The sequence below is a fragment of the Caloenas nicobarica genome, chromosome 4, assembly GCF_036013445.1.
Source record: "Caloenas nicobarica isolate bCalNic1 chromosome 4, bCalNic1.hap1, whole genome shotgun sequence".
Lineage (NCBI taxonomy): Eukaryota > Metazoa > Chordata > Aves > Columbiformes > Columbidae > Caloenas > Caloenas nicobarica.
The window spans coordinates 16472640-16485269 of record NC_088248.1 but is presented as its reverse complement, the minus strand read 5'-3'; the positions used below and the strand labels follow the sequence as shown (position 1 = coordinate 16485269).

The 12630-nt window shown below is 36.8% G+C and overlaps 1 long non-coding RNA gene across 1 annotated transcript; it reads right to left on the bottom strand.

Annotated features, from left to right (window-relative positions):
* Positions 1–5010: 5010 nt before the first annotated feature.
* Positions 5011–10190, bottom strand: LOC135988524 (uncharacterized). Its single transcript, XR_010606166.1, has 3 exons — positions 10113–10190; positions 6900–8650; positions 5011–5126 (listed from the first exon to the last, which is right to left on the bottom strand). It is a non-coding gene; the product is annotated as an uncharacterized LOC135988524 (long non-coding RNA).
* Positions 10191–12630: the final 2440 nt, after the last annotated feature.

Sequence of the window (12630 nt, the reverse complement as noted above, 5' to 3'; positions counted from 1 at the left end):
CTTGCACAGCTGGAGCCCATTAAATTTAACAGCAGCACAGACTCTTGCAGAGGCCTTAGAACTCCTTCTGCAATAAAAGAAGTTTTTCTAAAAAAAAAAAAAAATTAAAAAGACATAAAAGCAATTGGCTTCCACATAATGAGATTATAATGTGAAATGATGAAAAGATGAATAAGCCACTTATTTTTACTCCTCTGGAATTAGACAAACATAGTTCATTCATTCATGAATATTTGAAAGGGATATGGTCTATCCACACTCCTGTACATAAAAGGCTTTGTTTCACTTCCCTCTAGCATCTAATGTCTGAGAGCTCCAAGGCATTCTAAGAATGCTTTTGTCCCATTAATTTGAATTAAAACAGAGTGGGAAGCTTTTTAGTACCTGGCAGGACTAACTAAATATTTAATGTATTGTGCTGTCATACAGCTAATTTCAGCAGAGTTTAAGACTGAATAAGAAGTCCCATCAGAAGAGAGAGGTTTTTACCTAATGTTCAAATAATCTGTTACTTTATGTAATTACTTTTAAAATCTCTTTTCAATAATCTGCTAATAGTAGGATTACAGAAAAATTTCTTTTTATAAGGAAGACCTTGGGCAATTGAAATCTGATAAACAATAGATCTTCTGGGGAGGTGCTATTAGTTTGTAAATTCTTCAAAGTTTGCTCTAGTGGGATCCTGAGTTGGCAGAAGCTTTGAGGTAGAGCATCTTTTTGAAGGAGATGTGCCAAAAGGCTTCAAAATTCTAAAACCGGTTGTTGTTGTTTCCTCAAATTACAGAAAGAAATAAGAAAAAAGATCAATAGAGGCTCTTTAAATATGGAAAACTCAAAATCTGATAGACAGGAGACTGCTAAAGAGAAATTAAAACAAATTTCTCTCCTTGCCAATAATTTCCTTGTAAAGTAGAACTTGTTTTCCGTTTTACTAAATACTTTTCACAGAGGCATTCTGAATGGTGGAATCTCTACACAATTGTCTCTACATGTCTAGAAGTCTCATCCCATCTTCAATCAGGTTTGGCACTGGGACTGCTCAACTCAGTCATTCAACAACATGCAATCATGCTACAAGACCTTGACTAGCCATGCCTCTCCCCGTCTTTCTCACTGACTCCAGTGAACTCTACTATATTTTCCACCCAGAACATCTTCAGCTGCTCTCAGGAAAGCATCAGCTTGACTCTTTTGCAGTCGTTCCCCTTATAGCTGATTACAGAAGCACACAATACCTGTGCAGTAAATTGTGAACAGACAAATCCAAGAGTTCTGCTGTTCATCCCATGCAGTTTCTTTACTCTGTCACTGTACGCTGACCACAGGCATCTAGCAAATGATCTGAGTTAGGGAGGTTCCAACCTGAGAAGGTTTGAAACAGCTGATCCAGCTCTTTGAACATCAAATATTACAATGAATGTTTAAAGGAGAATGGTTGCAATTTTGAAAATAGGAAAATGCAACTGAATCAAATCTGTGATCATTCTGCAAAACACATATTATTTTACTAAAAGCTGAAGATGCTAAATTCTGATGAGGCATACACAGAAGCTGTGGGTAAACAGCAATGTTCCACTGTTTACTACCTGTTGGATTCAACTCATTTATATATTGTGGTGTTATTTACCAAAGACACATGTAATATGTCAGAATGCCCTCAACACAGACTTTCCTGAGCAGCCTTGTTTCTCTGGGTCAACTTATGTCAAGAGGAGAAAAGGCCAACGACGATAAGGAGACAGCCATAGAGCTGAACCAGGTATTTTTCTGTTATAATATCGACTGGGGCTAGGGTTAAATGCATCTGGTTATAGCACTGTATTTCCATTAAAGATACACGAATTTCACTTACATTACCATGTTGAAAATATTTAAAGTATAGTGCACTTCTAAAAAATTGCCAGAAAGCATCAAGTCTTATTTTAATGGTCTTATGCTTTTAGCTACAGTAACCACCAAGTGGAAGTGGAAAATGGATTGGTCTTTTGTTCATTAATCATACTAAATTTACTTTTGTTATTTTCCCGTTTGCGTTTAATATGGACCTGGAATCTCAACTGGGATTCTCAATATGCATTTTCATTAAAGTATCAGTAACAATTCTGCAAAAGCAATCCTGATGTAGATAGAAAAAAAAAATTATATGTGTGTCAAGTGTGGTTTCTGGATGCATGACCAATTTTATAGGCTGTTGAAAAATCATCAACAAAATAATAGTTTAAGTTCTCTAATTTCCAATAAGCCTATGACTTTCCTGTTTCTGACATTTCGATTATTAAATCTGCCATTATTATAATAATAATTTTGCCTTTGTATTATCTTCCACATTGCTGAAGAAGACAGTACTGTGGTCTTTGTGGCCACTGATTTTGATTTCATATGCTAATAAAAACATTGGTTTCCACAGTTCATCTCGATTGAAAAGGAAAAAACTGTTTTTAACAATAGAAAATAAAAATGAGAATATTAATAAAAGTGAAAGAATTAAAGAAAAAAATATTTTCAAATGATGGGCCACGTTAAAGAGAGAAATGGAAACAGTATTATATATAGTAGCAGACAAAAAAAACATTTTCAAAAGTTAATATTACAAATTACTCTCCTTCCATTATTTATCATTAATTCACTATTCCTTCTGTTTTCACTACCCAACAAAGCAGGAGCCTTGTGTTCTGTAAAGAAGTAATTTTCAAGGAAAATATCACAAAATCCTCCTTACTTAGTAAAAGAAGGAAAAAAAAAGTACTAATAATGATGTAAGTTACTGACAGAACCCCAGGTATTCATCACTACTTCTCCAGTTGATTAAACACCTCATTGATTGGGCCTTCCTGCTGCATGTTGCTTCATTTAAAATCCTGAAAGCTAATCCATTCTTGTGTCTAGTTTGAAGCTCAAATCTCTTACCCTTCCAGATACTATGTGTGGAAGTGCCCCTTGGATATTTTAAGGCCCTCCTGAACAATTTTCAAGTTGTCTGCTAGATATTCAACTTTGTGAGAAATCATACTGTATCTAAAGATATGAAAATCAGTAAAGATCTCCAGATCTACAAGACAGTCTCCTAAAGACTAAATCACAAAATAAAATTCAGTCTGTAATATTATAGTTAGAACCATGAAATTAAAGGATCAATTGAAAATCATAGAATCATAGAATGTCCTGAGTTGGAAGGGACCCACGAGGATCAGCGAGTCCAGCTCCTGTCCCTGAAAATGACAACTCCACAGTTCACACCATGTGTCTGAGGGCGTTGTCGAGTCTCTTGAATATGCAGGCTTAAAAATGTACCTATACGGCCCAAAACACTGACCTACCCTTGTTACAAGTTATACCAAAGACTGGTATTTCAAAAATTTAAAAAAAAAATTTAAAAAAATCCTCACCTTCAAAAATGATTGCTAAGTGACAAAAAACATACTACTATACTCTTATGCCTAATTGACACTGAACATCTGATTACCATATTAAGATAAAAAAAACCACAGAAGAATGTGTTTTATCTTAAGGAAGAAACAACAGATGTCTGCTGTATCTGGCTAAGGAATCTATCCCATCTGTAAGACCAAAGAATTTCCTTCTGACAGCACATTTAGCCAGGAGGCTAACTGCAGGTTATATACCTTGATTACTACAGTATTTACTAGATGAAAAATCACACTAAGTAGTGGAATTAATTTACTTTTCATAAAGTCAGTGCTTAGTACATATATTTCTTCTATGTTAGTTGATGCGGTGGTTTTGTTTATAAAAACTATGCCCAGGAGTAGCCCTTTAACTGTATGCAGCTCTTGAGGAACTCAAGTGGAGCTGCTGTTCTGCAGCTAGATTGTAGGAATGCTGATGGATAGAGGCTGCTAGAAAAATCTGAATTCCTTCACTGGTGGCTTTGGTACTGGTGCCCTGGCACCCAGTTGAACTCCCAGCTTTACTTCAGAAGGAAGCAGAGTGGTTTCCCTGAACGGTGACATTTCCTGCCTGCAAACTCATGAAACTGAAGCTTGACCGTCTACCCTTTGAGATACCTGCGAAACCTGGAAATTTCAGACTTTTGAAGATTTTCATGGGGATCTCTGAGTGCTGGCCATTCTGATTTCTAAACTGTTGTGATTAAAGTTGACTTACTTCAGAAATGTGGTGAATTGCTATGAAAATATCCATTTCAATCATCCAATAAAAATAAGAGACATACTCTGGTACATCAAACTGTCAGTCTAAAGCCAAACCCAGATGGAAAAATCATAGTTTATGATTAAACCCAAAGATTTTAAGGGCACTTAAATCATAAGGAAAATACAATAAATGACAAGAGCTTTAAATACTATACTAGTAGACGTGAAATATATGTCTTCAGAAAAAGTGAATTTTGGTCAATGAAACATCAGCACGTCTTGCATATAGTAATTAAAATAAAATGGGCAAGTACAGTCAGCAGTCTTTCTTATTATAGGAAACCTTCAGATATGAGAAGTTTCACAAACTGGCTTCCTCTGTTCTTAACTCTCTTTTTAATAGTTTACTGATGTATATTAGAGTTTAATTATACCAATTAGTACTGCCACATCAGACTTATGATGTGGCTTCAATTAGGAGTTACTTAATGGATATTAGTAAAATTCAGCTTTATAATTAAAGTTCTAAGAGCACTGCAAATTCAACATTATGATTACAAAACATTAAGACAACATTGATGGCATTAAAATTGAATATTTTTAAATGACCCTATAAATTAGTCTTAAAAATATATATATATCTGAAACTACTATTGAGCTCTCTGCATCTCAGTGCATAAGATGATGTTGCTATCTCCATTGGCAAAGACATTTTTAACATTTAAAATATTTTTTGTTAAATCATTTTTTTCAAGATTAAATCATGTCCATTGTAAGATACTCTGTCAATTCTCACTTTTATTAAAAGGCTTATTAGAGACCTCTCGGAATTTCTATTATCTTCTTAGGAACCAAGTATACTGACTGTACTAAATCAAGAAAAGCTTACCCTGACAGTGACAGCAGTGAGGTCCTACTCTTCTGTGTCTCCAGCTTCTTCCCACCAGTACTTCATGTAATCCACCTTTATAAAGTTCTGTGATGAAGGAGTATTACGATTTTTCTCCTCTTGACCTTGTCAAGAGCAAGGACAGCAAGAGACCAGTTTTAAAGGACTACTGTTGAGTGACTTCCACTGACAAACTTAATACCGAATTTTAAACATCCTGTGAAGTGATTGTTTTTGCTTACAACCAAGGAATAACTTAATTTCAATGGACATTATAGACCATTGATGTGAAGTACAAACAGACAGACCATTCCAAAATAATACTTTGCCAAGTGCAAGGTGCTAACTTGGAGATGATTTGACAAGCACATTTAGAGAAACCACAAATGTTATACTAGTAATTTAAAAAAAATCATTAAAAAGATGAGTTACTGTCTTCATTACTGTGTTTGGCATTGTCTTAAAAACTAAAATCAAGTGGTAAACTGCTAATGAGTATCTCCACCAGAAGTTTAGCCAACAGGTGATACTGGACTGGGATTGATGGTTCTGTGCTCTCAGCTTCCACTGTCACCCAGAGGATGATGACAGACAGCAGGATGACGGAAGTCATCACAGTAGGAAGAAACTAAGTATCGAAAACTGTCATACTGAATGTGATATTCAGAGAGGCTAAGTTCAGACTACTTGATGGGGTGATGCTCGACATCTGAGTTGCTCAGAGCCTGTGTTAAGAAGTGCTGCAGCTGCTCTATAGTCCACATGTCCACAGCTTTCCTGGGTGCAAAAACAAAGGAGGAAAAAGGAGAGTGATGCTTGTCACTAGCTCTCAGTATGATATAGAGGTGGGATTGCTGTGGGCTGAGGAATGTAACACCATATTTTATGCAGCTCTAGCCAAACAGTAGTCTCACAGTGATGCATCTCATACAATCTAGAGGTCATATGAGGAATCTTTTAAGCTTCATCTTGCTACCTGACAGGCTAAGTTCATGACTTACATTCTCATGAGAGGAGAACAGCTAGTTTCTGTGGTACAAACCCCTTTCAGTGAAAGCACAGAACTGCAAGTTTTATAATGGCAAACTATTCTTGTGCTTCCCAGCTAGGATGTGCTTCCTAATTATGATATAATTTAAGGTTTTTTACTTAGATTTTGCATGATAAGCATATTAAATTGCCACAATGGGCTACAATTTATCATGATCATTAAAAATGAGATATTCAGACTGTGTTTGGTCATTAATCATGGTCAGTAGTATAACAAATAAATGGAGTGTAGTGCGTCTAGGGAATCTATGAAAAATAATTAATTTGAATTGTCAGAAAAATAGAACAGATGAATACTTATATACAAAAGCAAAACATAAACAGATAAACACTGTAAACGCTATCAAATATGATTTTGAAATATTTTCATTGCTCTCAGTGTTCCCTTGCCTCTGCCCAGAACATTTACAGATACATTATTAAAAACTCTCCCAATAGACGAATACTAACTAAGGTAGCTAGCATTTTGTACTTAGGCATTTTTAGTTGAACTCATTGTGCAAATTTTACTGATAGCTCATTTTCTCTTCGGTAAAATTGGCATAAAAGTATATGGCGTGTTCTGCAGTTTAATTAATACTTATCAAAGTAGTTCAAGATCACGTGCTGAAAGACTGCAAGAGGTTGGGCATGAAGCCACTTTGAGTCTAGGCTGGCAGAATAGCTAAATGTGGATGTTACAACTTCCTCAACTTTTACCTACACTATAAAATGAGTGAAAAATTTTCCCATGACACTGGGGAAACCCATTGGCTTGCAAATACTGGAATGGTTTCCTTGAAAATTTCCCAACCTCCTGCTTGTCTGCTAGTGAGATGAGAAGGGAATTTAGATATCCAAAGACTTACCTGGGGAAAGTGATAATGGAAATAAAATTTAGTCCATTTTGGCTAAAAAGTCTCATAAGTGAGACCAAGACCCAGTAAAAACACCTTTACATCTTCCAAGGCACCCAGGCTGTGTCAGCAATAAAAAGCAAATCCACTGCAGCTGATGGCAAAAACAGTCATTCCACGGTCTGAGGCAAAAATCATAAGGATCCCATTTTCCATGTCCATTTAACAGACATTATTCCACAGAGGCCTGGAGGGCATCCAAGGTCTGACTGACAACCTATTGATTATTGCAGTGCACTGACTATCACATGAAGAAACCTGCAGAATACAGAGTTTGGTTTAAAAGCCTTACTTGATTGTTCATCTGTTTTAAAGCTTGGTTCAGGTATTCCTTCTCAAATTTAGATTTGCAGAAAAGTATTTTACTCTAATTTTAAACCTTGTATTAATCACTGCTGCCTTTTGCCTGTATTTTCAAATGTAGAAATTAGATTATTTTCATCAATAATTACAGTATTTATAAAATTAAATCATTGGATGACCTGAAAAAATCTGAGTAGAAGTGGTTATTACAGGAATGGGGTCCTCTTAGAGGTTCTCCCTGCATATTCTTATAACTTATGCTCATGCTGAACAAATTTCGGTTGGTTGGTTGGGTGGGGTTTTTTTGTTTTGGTTTTGGTTTTGTTTTAATGTATTAAAGATAACCCGTGGGAAACAGGGAGAAGTTGTAGGGAAGCATGTTGCTGTATGATGAGAAGAAACAGGTTAACAGAATTTGCTACCTAAACTGCAATTTTATGCATCTGAGAAAAATGAATTGAATGTGAATTCACGGCACAGTTTAGGATTTTTATGTGTTTGCACTAGGCCAAATCAGAAGTACCAAAACCATATAGCTCTTACCTCTCTACATCACAGAGCCACAGTGTACTAGGGCTCAACTTTTCATAAATGATCGTTTCAAAATGTGTGAAAACTAGCAAGCTGCAGGTATGCAAGACTTGGAAACATGTACTATATATAAAATTCTCCACTGCTCCAGTTTAAAAAAATAAAATTACTCTCCAAAACATGAAAGCCACTCACCCTTTGAAAACTATAATTATCTTTCAAACAGTTACTGAAACCTTATTCAAAAGGCAACATTAAATGGTACCAGCTATTGTTTTGGATTGGAAAAAAAAAAAGTTGCATTTTAGATCAAGGTTTTGTAGTACATTTTTTCATACACAAAGATTCTCACTGCTAACTGAAAGTAAGCATAATTGGTACCCTAAAAATATACAAGATATTTGGGTACTTTAAAAAAAAACCACCAACACAACATTTTATGAATGGTTCTGGTCTGCACTCTTTTTGACCGATTTAAGTGAATGTAGCTACCCTGGGAAGCTAAAGGCTTGTTTTAAAAAATAACATAATGGCTGAAAGTACAAGTTAATACAAAGGGAGTCTGTTCCATTGTCCTTCCCTTTGAGAAAAGAAATTGCTCCAGACTTCTGTTAAGGAGATATAGCACTGAAGTGTATTTCTGTAGCTATTATATAAGCACAAATAAAAGGCTATTTTCTAAATGGTGATGTGATGCCTTTTAAAAGCACATCAAGACGTTTGTCTTTTTTGAATTGTACCCAATGCAAAACAAATTCTTGTAGAAGTAAACAGAAGCGAGCATCGGCCGCATTTCAGATGAGAATATGTGGTGCTCTGCAGCAACAGCTGTGCCCTGATGAAAAAGTTGATGAAAAAATGGCCAGTATCTGCAAAGAAGAAAAAAACTTGTCACCCCTGCAAGAATTGTTGTGGCCCAGATGTTAAAATCCAGTACGGTCTGTTTATTTCAGAGTAGAGTGTGGTAAAATATGTTAATCAAGTGTTTTTATGCAGATCAGGTTGTTCTACTTGATTGTTTTATAGACTGATGTTATTGGTATTCAGTCATTACAGTGTAACTGAAGGTAGCATGTTACAGATCAATACAAAAGTAATAGCTATCAATATAGGACAAAATTATTAAAGAAAGTAGGAGGGTACCATGACTTTCACTTATGTCTGTGTTGATGACATGAAATATATAACACGGAAGGAAATACAAAGTAAAGAAAAAGTGCAGTCAGGAATCAGTATCTGATTATCCTCCCACACATGGGCAGGAATGAGTCTTCAAAAAGCATACCAGAAGTTAATGGAGAAAAACATCCTGGAAGAAACAAGAAGCACCCTAACGTGTACACTTAACACTATGATCAAGGGAAAATATGCAAAGTTCAACTTTGTACTGCACAGCTGTACTAACATAAATCTAAAGTGATCCTGATTAAATAGTGACTTAGACCTGCAAAACCACAAGCACAACTTGGGGCAAGATTCAGGTCTCCCAAGTTCCTGATGGAGTGGAGAGTGAGACAAACCACTCGGCACACAGGGAAGGCTCTTCTGTTATTATTTCTCTGAAGAAGAAAAATGCTTTGGGACACAACCAGCTGTCCTAGTGGTTGGTAATGGGATTATTCTGGAAAACAAGGAAATGCCAAATCACAACCCAGCTAAGAGATTATAAATGTACAACATTCATGTTCAGAAAAAGTGGGGCTGGAAGGCTTTGCTGCAGAGGCAGGAGGGCATGGAGTGCCCCAGCCCAGGCAGCCTGCTCTGCTGGGACACCCTGTTTCCAAAGTCACAGCACCTGGGCAGGCAGCTCCTGGGGGTCCTCTCCTCTGAAAAAGCAATGCTGCTGTTGCTGTGATTAATAACAGAACATCTGCTTTTCAAAGCTTCAGCACCCTTTCAATCCATCTCTTTGCTTAGACTACACACAAAAGTGCTGATAGAGAAACAGTAGGAACACTTGCATTTGAAATGCCAGAACCTTTGACTGCTAGCAGTAAACAGAAATCTGAACCAACTCTGTGTTAAAGCAGAAAGCAAAACACAGCAAGCCTGACTGCGCCACCTATTCAAAACATCACAGACAACAAATAGTGGATGAACATATTTTTAGATGTTTTTCATTCCATAAGGTCAAAGAATTTCACTAATAAAGGGATCCAACAATATTTTTGCTTTAGGATTGATAAGAGAATTGTATAAACTGAGGCATGTGGAGAGACAGGGTCAAAAGCTACTGTCTGTTACAGCAGGGTAAATCCTAGCATTGCTCTGGATATATGAAAAATATCATAAATGAGAAAGTAGAGCCATGCCCAGCTCCGAGTGGCTTACCCTCTGACATGCAGCAAGCAGTAGGGTTGCATGGATTCAAGACGGTTCCAGGGAGTTGATGTAAGCTCTGGATCGAACAATATGCAAGTAGACAATAGTGTCCTGACAGAAATCCCTTGGTAGAAATTTAAGGAAGCATGCAACACTGTATTTTATCTTCTGCCTGGACTTCAGAAAAACAGAGGATTTTGTGACTGCCATACCAGTGTTTTATTTCTTCTGCTCCTAGGTGTTTTTCCTTTTAACCTTGTGCTGAACTTCCAAAAGATATTCAAAGCAGATGATTTTACAGATGCTCCTGACTGAGTATAGCCTAATAAATTTACCTTAACGCGATGTAATATAGTTTACTGAAACCACAAGCAGATACAGACATCTGCCACACATAGGTCACTTTTCCTGTAAAATGCTGCCAATGCTATATCCAAAATATTCATTTTCAGTAATATTCATTTATCCTCCTTCGTTTTTTGAAAGTATCAAGATTCTAGCAGCTGTTAAATGCTATTTAAAAAGATTTTTCATTAGGCTTTCAGTAGCCTTTATTTCTAAGAGAAAATTAGATTGTAACAAATAAGATGGCAAACGAAGTGGTACTGGGCATTGAAAATAGTTTTTTCTTTTTTCAGTTAGGTTATACCACTAGTCACTCTGCATTCAGAACAGTGCATATATGGCTGAGTACCTGACGTGCTTGTCAATAGGTTCAGCATATTGACCAGAAGACTCCCCACCATTCTGTAATAATAAAAATGTCCAAGGACAAAGCCGTTTGCAATGGTCCAAATTCCTTTGATGTGTTAAGCAGTTCTTTAGCGGGCAACATCCTGTTACTGGTTTTATCACTGGTGAGCTCTAGAGCAGATATAGTGCATGTGGCACCTGTGTGGAAATGGTTAATATGCTACAGATGGAATAATTGTGCAGTTGATGACCAATGCAACTGGTTAAAAATAACGTGACATGTCCAGTGATTCCAGGCATCAGATATCACAACACATGACAATCCTGGTTGCTGTGCTCAGGAACAGATGTATGGTAATATCAGCACTACTAGCTGTGTCCTTGAATTTGCAGATTCATTCTATAAGACACTTTTGCTTTAGCTAGCTGATTTTTGCTATTAGCACTGTGAATAAAATGCTGGTGAATGAACAGCAACAACAGAAAAAATCCTGGCTGAATAAAATTATTATTTGTAAGACATTCTGAGATATTGATCTGCCTGACTTATAAGTAATTCATGCAGTTTGGTGCTGAACAAAAGGTACAATTTTAAGAAAATGTGCTGTAGGGCAGAACTTGTATAATAATTAAAAAGTTAAAATTACTTCTTTTGACTTAACACCTTCATTTTCACTTCAAAATAATGTTACATGACTCAATAATATAATGACAAGATGCTTATAGGGAAAATTAGGAACAGGTTTCTTGCATTAGGCGTGTGAGAATTTCTTTTATATAATCTGATCGATACTTTCCTTCTTCCTTTGACTTCCATATACTGCGGACCATTTAAAATAAGTAGATGCAAAAGGAATAAAGAAAAGACCAGTACATTTAAATATTCAAACACAGCTATGCTCAGAAAAAGTAGATTCAGTTATGACTCTCACAAAATATAAGCCTTTTCTTCAAAAATGTGTCTGTTAAAGGTCTTCCTTTTTATAGTACCAGCTGTTCAAATTCTCATATTGGATTTAAATGTATTTGTAATGCCATAAATATGGGCAAGAGGGAAGGAGTGGTAAAAGAGGAAGATTGATAGGAAATGACCTTAATAAGCTTTACAGATTGTTTAATCTCAGAGAAAAAAAAAAAAGTTAGAAGCCTAAAATCCATTAGAATTATGCGTAATTTGTGGTTTAACCCTGCGTTTGACATTTAACTTGGTTTTACCGGTTCTTTAATCCTTCTGGCCTTCGAGCCAAAATATCTTTTAATTAAAAAGCTATAAACGTGCCCCTTTGGCCATCTCTTAAATCTGCAATCCTCTTAAATTTCCTCTTAAAAGCCTAATCCCCTTAGGTCCTTAGAGAAAACCCCTGGCTCAGTGAGGCTGTGGCACAGCACCCAGCAGATTTGAGCCCAGCAAAGCTGAGCTGAGAATCCTGGCCAGCCTCTGCATCAGGCAAGCAGGAGCCTTGTGCTCCTCACCTCACCCAGACTGGATGGGGACTCGCCTGATATGGGTCCATGAGTCTGGAAAGCACAAAGTGATGCACAGAGGTCCTTCTGTGTCTGATCAGACATCGGGTATAATGCCTCTGGCTCAGCACACAGAGCCACTGTGCTCCACTGAAACCAATGGCAGATCCCTGCTGGTATGGTGGGATCCAGGATCTCATCCGAGATGTTTCCAGATGCCTGAACAGAGTGAGCCTGCTGTTTTCTCTGCAGCTCAAACAGTGCCATACCTCTCCATCACCCAGCCTGGACCCTGCTGTGACTACAAAACATCAGTATGCAACTCAGGCCGGGGAACAGACTACGTTGCTAAATTACTGGTGTATCAAAC